Below are 7,383 nucleotides of genomic sequence, written 5' to 3'. Positions count from 1 at the left end.
TATTAGACATTTTACTTTGTTTTCATGTGGCCAAATAATGTTCTCTATTTTCGCCAAATCACCTGTGGTTATGTGAATTTTTCTTGTAAGATATTGTGACTCAGAAAAAGACACCGTTGCGAATAAATTTTATGATGTAAATGCTTTTCCCCACCCTGGGTGACCATTTGTGTATTAATGAGCAAAGCCTGCGAAAGGCAGTGCTGATATTGAAAATGTGGGATTGCAAGTCTGGATTTTAACAGTTTAGTGATGGTACAACTGGAAAATAACAAATGCTGCAGATCACAGTGGCTCAGGAGGCATGGGGAGAGAGAGCAAGCTAACGTTTTGAGTCTAAGATAACAAAGTGTGGGGCTGGATGGACACAGCAGGCCAAGCAGCATCTTAGGAGCATAAAAGCTGACGTTTCGTCCGGCATCTGCGGTTCTCCTTATCTCTAATGTTTTGAGTCTAGCTGACTCTTCATCAGAGCTGACATGAAGCGTGGAGAGGGGCAGCATGAATGCTCATTCAGCCCCACACTTTGTCATCTCAGATTCTCCAGCATCTGCAGTTCCCATTATCGCTGATACAGCATTAATGCTGTAGTTGGGAGGTGTACAGTGCTGGGGGAGAGAGGGTGTTGATGGTTCGGATTAAGCAATTGGACGGGGTCCTGAAGAAGGGTCCCGAACCAAATTGTCATTTTTCCTGTGCCTTTGATGCTGCCTGGCCTGCCGTGTTCATCCAGCTCTGCGTGACAGAGCAGTGTGTATCTAACAGTCAGGCTGGGAAAAATAGACAGTCCCACTGGGATAGGGAGACGGAGAATGCAACAAGTAAAGCTAAAAGCTGGGAAGGAATGGGTTGGGGGGTTCACAATTTGAAGGCATTGAACTCAATATTAAGGTCAGAAGGCGGTAAAGTGCCTAGTCTGAAGATGAGATGATGTTCTTCCAGTTTGCGCTGTGATTCACTGGAATAGTGAGATAGTCAGAACTGCTGATGCTGAAGTCAGAGATAACACAGCATGGGGTTGGAGGAACACAGTGTGAGGCTGGAGGAACACAGCGTGGGGATGGAGGAACACAGTGTGGAGCTGGAATAACACAGTGGGGAACAGGAGGAACACAGTGTGAGGCTGGAGGAACACAGTGTGGGGCTGGAGGAACACAGTGTGGAGCTGGAAGAACACAGTGGGGAACAGGAGGAACACAGTGTGAGGCTGGAGGAACACAGTGTGGGGCTGGAGGAACACAGCGTGGAGCTGGAAGAACACAGTGGGGAACAGGAGGAACACAGTGTGGGGCTGGAGGAACACAGCGTGGTGCTGGAGGAACACAATGTGGAGCTGAAGGGACACAGTGTGGGGCTGGAGGAACACAGTGTGGGGCTGGAGGAACACAGTGTGGGGCTGGGGGAACACAGTGTGGGGCTGGAGGAACACAGTGTGGGGCTGGGGGAACACAGTGTGGGGCTGGAGGAACACAGCGTGGAGCTGGAGGAACACAGTGTGGGGCTGGAGAAACACAGTGTGGGGCTGGAGGAACACAGTGTGGGGATGGAGGAACACAATGTGGAGCTGAAGGGACACAGTGTGGGGCTGGAGGAACACAGTGTGGGGCTGGAGGAACACAGTGTGGGGCTGGGGGAACACAATGTGGGGCTGGAGGAACACAGTGTGGGGCTGGGGGAACACAGTGTGGGGCTGGAGGAACACAGTGTGGGGCTGGAGGAACACAGCGTGGAGCTGGAGGAACACAGTGTGGGGCTGGGGGAATGCAGTGTGGAGCTGGGGGAACACAGTGTGGGGCTGGAGAAACACAGTGTGGAGCTGGAGGAACACAGTGTGGGGCTGGAGGAACACAGTGCGGAGCTGGAGGAACACAGTGTGTGGCTGGAAGAACACAGTGTGGAGCTAGAGGAACACAGTGGGGAGCTGGAGGAACACAGCAGGGAAGGGTCCCAACTCAAAAAGTCAGATTCCCTGCTCCTCCTGATGTTGCCTGGGTTGCTGAGTTCCTCCAGCCCCACACTGTGTTTCTCCAGCCCCACACTGTGTTCCTCCAGCTCCACACTGTGTTCCTCCAGCCCCACACTGTGTTCCTCCAGCTCCACACTGTGTTCCTCCAGCTCCACACTGTGTTCCTCCGGCCCCACACTGTGTTCCTCCAGCTCCACACTGTGTTCCTCCAGCTCCACGCTGTGTTCCTCCAGCCCCACACTGTGTTCTTCCAGCCCCACACTGTGTTCCCCCAGCCCCACACTGTGTTCCTCCAGCTCCACGCTGTGTTCCTCCAGCCCCACACTGTGTTCCTCCAGTTCCCCGCTGTGTTGTCTCTTTCAAGTGGAATGCTGAACCACCCCAGTAGGGCCTGTTCTTCCCAGCCTGGCAGTTAGACACACCATTGCTCTGCCACTCTCATATTCTGCTCATTTAACCCGAGCTATCAACATCCTTTCTCCCCCAGCGCTCCAGTCCCCACCTTCCACCGTAGATGATGTCCCCTTCCTCTGTCCCTGGTGAAGAAACATCTCGACTCAAACGTTCGCTTGTTTGCTCTCTCCCACGATGCTGCCCGACCCGCTGTGATCTAGAGCATTTGCTATTTTCTGTACAGATTCCAGCATCTGCAGTAAGTGGCACCTCGGCAGTGATAATCGCAATATGCTTCTGCATTCCTGTTGATCACATTTTAACCTCACACGCAAACACCCTCGCCTTCCTTCAGACTAATTCACAGCTGCAGACTGAGGGGTACCTCAGTTTAGAGCTCTCCACATCGGACAGCAGCGTGCGGTTTTCCGCCACCACTCCAGGCAGGAGGAGATCCGGTTCATGCGGAGAAACCTTGGGAAAAATTCGGATCAGTTCTTCCGATCAGAGAAGGGAGAGGACACCAGAAGGTCCCCGAGAAATTGAGCAGCATCTGTTGAGAGAGAAACAGAGTTGACATTTCCTGCCCCGTGACCCTCCTCCAGATCAACTCTAGGCAGAGATGCCTATTTACATACATTAGCACTTCATTCATTACAAAACTCAATCGAAAATCTCCCCTTCAATTGGTGCTTTTCTCAGGCCCAGGCAGAAGTCCCTGTGTCTGATGTAGCGCTTTATCAGGCCCAGGCAGGAGGCCCTGTATCTGATGTAGCGCTTTATCAGGACCAGGCAGGAGGCCCTGTATCTGATGTAGCGCTTTATCAGGCCCAGGCAGAAGGCCCTGCATCTGATGTAGCGCTTTATCAGGCCCAGGCAGAAGTCCCTGTGTCTGATGTAGCGCTTTATCAGGCCCAGGCAGGAGGCCCTGTATCTGATGTAGCGCTTTATCAGGACCAGGCAGGAGGCCCTGTATCTGATGTAGCGCTTTATCAGGCCCAGGCAGAAGTCCCTGTGTCTGATGTAGCGCTTTATCAGGCCCAGGCAGGAGGCCCTGTATCTGATGTAGCGCTTTATCAGGCCCAGGCAGGAGGCCCTGTATCTGATGTAGCGCTTTATCAGGCCCAGGCAGGAGGCCCTGTATCTGATGTAGCGCTTTATCAGGCCCAGGCAGGAGGCCCTGTATCTGATGTAGCGCTTTATCAGGCCCAGGCAGAAGGCCCTGTATCTGATGTAGTGCTTTATCAGGCCCAGGCAGAAGGCCCTGTATCTGATGTAGCGCTTTATCAGGCCCAGGCAGAAGGCCCTGTATCTGATGTAGCGCTTTATCAGGCCCAGGCAGGAGGCCCTGTATCTGATGTAGCGCTTTATCAGGCCCAGGCAGAAGGCCCTGTATCTGATGTAGCGCTTTATCAGGCCCAGGCAGGAGGCCCTGTATCTGATGTAGCGCTTTATCAGGCCCAGGCAGAAGGCCCTGTATCTGATGTAGTGCTTTATCAGGCCCTGTATCTGATGTAGCGCTTTATCAGGCCCAGGCAGGAGGCCCTGTATCTGATGTAGCGCTTTATCAGGCCCAGGCAGAAGGCCCTGTATCTGATGTAGTGCTTTATCAGGCCCAGGCAGAAGGCCCTGTATCTGATGTAGTGCTTTATCAGGCCCAGGCAGAAGGCCCTGTATCTGATGTAGTGCCTTATCAGGCCCAGGCAGAAGGCCCTGTATCTGATGTAGTGCTTTATCAGGCCCAGGCAGAAGGCCCTGTATCTGATGTAGCGCTTTATCAGGCCCAGGCAGAAGGCCCTGTATCTGATGTAGCGCTTTATCAGGCCCAGGCAGAAGGCCCTGTATCTGATGTAGTGCCTTATCAGGCCCAGGCAGAAGGCCCTGTATCTGATGTAGTGCTTTATCAGGCCCAGGCAGAAGGCCCTGTATCTGATGTAGTGCTTTATCAGGCCCAGGCAGAAGGCCCTGTATCTGATGTAGTGCCTTATCAGGCCCAGGCAGGAGGCCCTGTATCTGATGTAGCGCTTTATCAGGCCCAGGCAGAAGGCCCTGTATCTGATGTAGTGCTTTATCAGGCCCAGGCAGAAGGCCCTGTATCTGATGTGGTCCTTGGGCTGAGAGCTACAAGAGCAGTGGGCTAATTTCCACGCACAGCTAGGGAATGGTAGAGTTGTTTACTCCCTCAGGCTGGTGTTTATCTGTAAATTCGAGGTATCTGTGCCCCGTACTTTCCCTGGAGAGTGGTGACATGGCATTGCCTCTCAGCTAGTAATCTGGAGAGGCTCTGTATGGGCCTGAATTCAAATTCTGGCATTGGGCCCAATGGAAACACAAGAAATAAAAACCTGGAATCAAATGGTCCCCACAAAACCAGTGTCAATCTTTGTTAAAATCCTATCTGGTTTGCTACTGCCCTTCATGGAGGGAAATCTGCTGCCTTTCCCTGGCCTGGGCCTACACGTGACTCCCAGCATCCAGCCTGGTTGTCTGATGATAATACTGCTCGGCCTCACCCCAATTTGTGGGTCCTCTGATGGGTGTGGCTATGGGCAGCCACCCTCACTGTCAATGCAGAGACAGAGACAGAGGATCCAGTGTTTGGACAGAGATAGGATCCAGTGTTTAGAGAGACAGAGCATGGCCTACTGTTTGGAGAGAGAGAGTGCAGCCTGGTGTTTGGGGAGAGACACAGTGGCCTGGTATTCGGCAGACAGAGAGTGGCCTAGTATTTGGGGATTATAACACAGTGCATAGAGAACAGAACAGAATCCTTGGAAACAGGCCATTCTGCCCGACAAGCTCATACTGACTCTCTGAAGAACGTCCCACCCAGATTCACCCCTCCTACCCTATATTTCCCATGGCTAATGCCCCTAGCCTACACCTGTCTGCACGTTAGGGGCGATTTAGCTCAGCCAGTTCACCCCAACTTACACACCTTTGGACAGTGGGAGGAAACTGGGGCACCCGGAGGAAACTCGCGCAGAGACGGGGAGAATGAACAAACTCCGTCCAGACAGGCGCCCCGAGGGTGGGATCGAACCTGGGTCCCTGGCGCCGTGAGGCAGCAGCGCTGACCCCTGAGCCAACCGTGCCGCCCCTGTGAGTTCTCAATGTTGGACAGTTTCAGCGTCACGGCTACCCCAACCAAACCACCGCCCCCAACCCCCAACCCACCCCAAGCCCCGAAGGTGAGGGGAGAGTAGGCAGGACTGGCATGGTTACAGAGGAGCCGGGCACAGGCAGATGCTCCTTTGCCAGGGAAACATTTCCTGTAGCCCCAACACCTGAGGTGTGGTGGGGGGGGAGGGGGGACTGGTGGCTGTTTGACTCATTTTGTACCTCCCCACCCCTTCCTTCCCCACCCTCCTGCAATGTTTTGGGGGGAGAGACCTGAGGGAGGTCCAATACAGGAGCATCACCACCCCCCCAACCCTCCCCGCAGCCTTGAACCAGTGGTGCCAGTCAAAACAGGCCTGAGTTAGTGGATGCAACAGAGCGGATGGTACGGGGGTGGGGGTGGGTAAGGGTGGGGAGGTGGGTGGGGTGTTGCCCCTGACTGTCTGCCTCCAGCCCTGGACCACCCTGTCTCCACGGGCGAGGAAACTGAGGACCCTTGACCCTTTCGTACCTCTGCCCCACACACTCACCCTGTGTTGACAGCCAAAGCAATGCAGCGCAGGGGAGCGTTTGCAGTGATGTGGGACTGAGGAGCGTTTGCAGTGAGACAGTTGGGCTGAGTGACGGCTCAGGAGCTATTCATGGGGCATTGGTGTCGCTGGTTGGGCCCAGCATTTATTGGCTCCATCCCCAGTTGCCCCCCTTGAGAAGGTGGGGGTGAGCTGCCTTCTTGAGCCGCTGCAGTCCCCATGTGCTGTAGGGTTGACCCACAATGCCCCTTAGGGAGGGAATTCCAGGATTCTGACCCAGCGACACTGAAGGGACGGCGATATATTCCCAAGTCAGGATGGGGAGTGGAGGGGAACTTGCAGGGGTCTGGTGTTCCCATGTATCTGCTGCCCCTTGCCCTTCCTGATGGAAGTGGGTTGTGGGTTCGGAAGGTGCTGCCTGAGGATCTTTGGTGAATCTCTGCAGAGCATCTTGTAGATGGTACACACTGCTGTGACTGAGCGTCGGTGGGGGGGAAGGGAGTGGGATGTTTGTGGATGTGGTGCCAATCGAGTCGGGGCTACTTTGTCCAGGATGGTGTCGAGCTTCTTGAGTGTTGTTGGGGCTGCCCCCATCCGGGGGCAAGTGGGGGGTATTCCATCCCCCTCCTGACTTGTGTCTTGTCGATGGTGGGACAGGCTTTAGGGGGAGTCAGGAGGGGAGTTACTTACTGCAGGATTCTCAGCCTCTGACCTGCTCTTGTAGCCGCTGTGTTTATGTGGTGGGTCCCAGTTGAGTTTCTGGTCAATGGTAACCCCCAGGATGTTGATAGCGGGAGACTCAGTGATGGGAACACCATTGAATGTCAAGGGGGCAGTGGTTAGATTCTCTCTTTGAGTCATAGAGCCTTACAGCACAGGCACAGACCCTTCAGTCCAACCAGTCCATACCGACCATAATCCCTAACTAAACTAGCCCCAACCCTCCTGTTCCTGGCCCATGTCCCTTTCAACCTTTCCTATTCATGTACTTATCCAAATATCTTTTACATTTTGTAACGGCACCTGTGCCCATCACTTCCTCAGGGAGTTCAAGCCCCACACGAGCCACCCTCTGTGTTAAAATAGTTGCTCCTCATGTCTTGTTTTAATATGTCTCCTCTCAACGTGTCCCCTGGCCATGAAATCCCCCACCCTAGGGAAAAAAACACCAGACATTCACCTTATGCATGCCCCTCACGATTTTTATAAAACCTCTCGAAGGGTCACCCCTCAACCCCCTGCACTCCAGTGAGACAAGTCCCAGCCTACCCAGGACCTCCACTGTAGGAGCTGGGCATAATTATTTGGCACACGACAGCCCAGGCCTGGGTCATGCCCAGATCTCGTTGCATTCGGACACGAGCTGCCTGAGGG

Source organism: Stegostoma tigrinum, chromosome 41 (genome assembly GCF_030684315.1).
Source record: "Stegostoma tigrinum isolate sSteTig4 chromosome 41, sSteTig4.hap1, whole genome shotgun sequence".
Lineage (NCBI taxonomy): Eukaryota > Metazoa > Chordata > Chondrichthyes > Orectolobiformes > Stegostomatidae > Stegostoma > Stegostoma tigrinum.
This window is presented reverse-complemented; position numbering follows the sequence as displayed.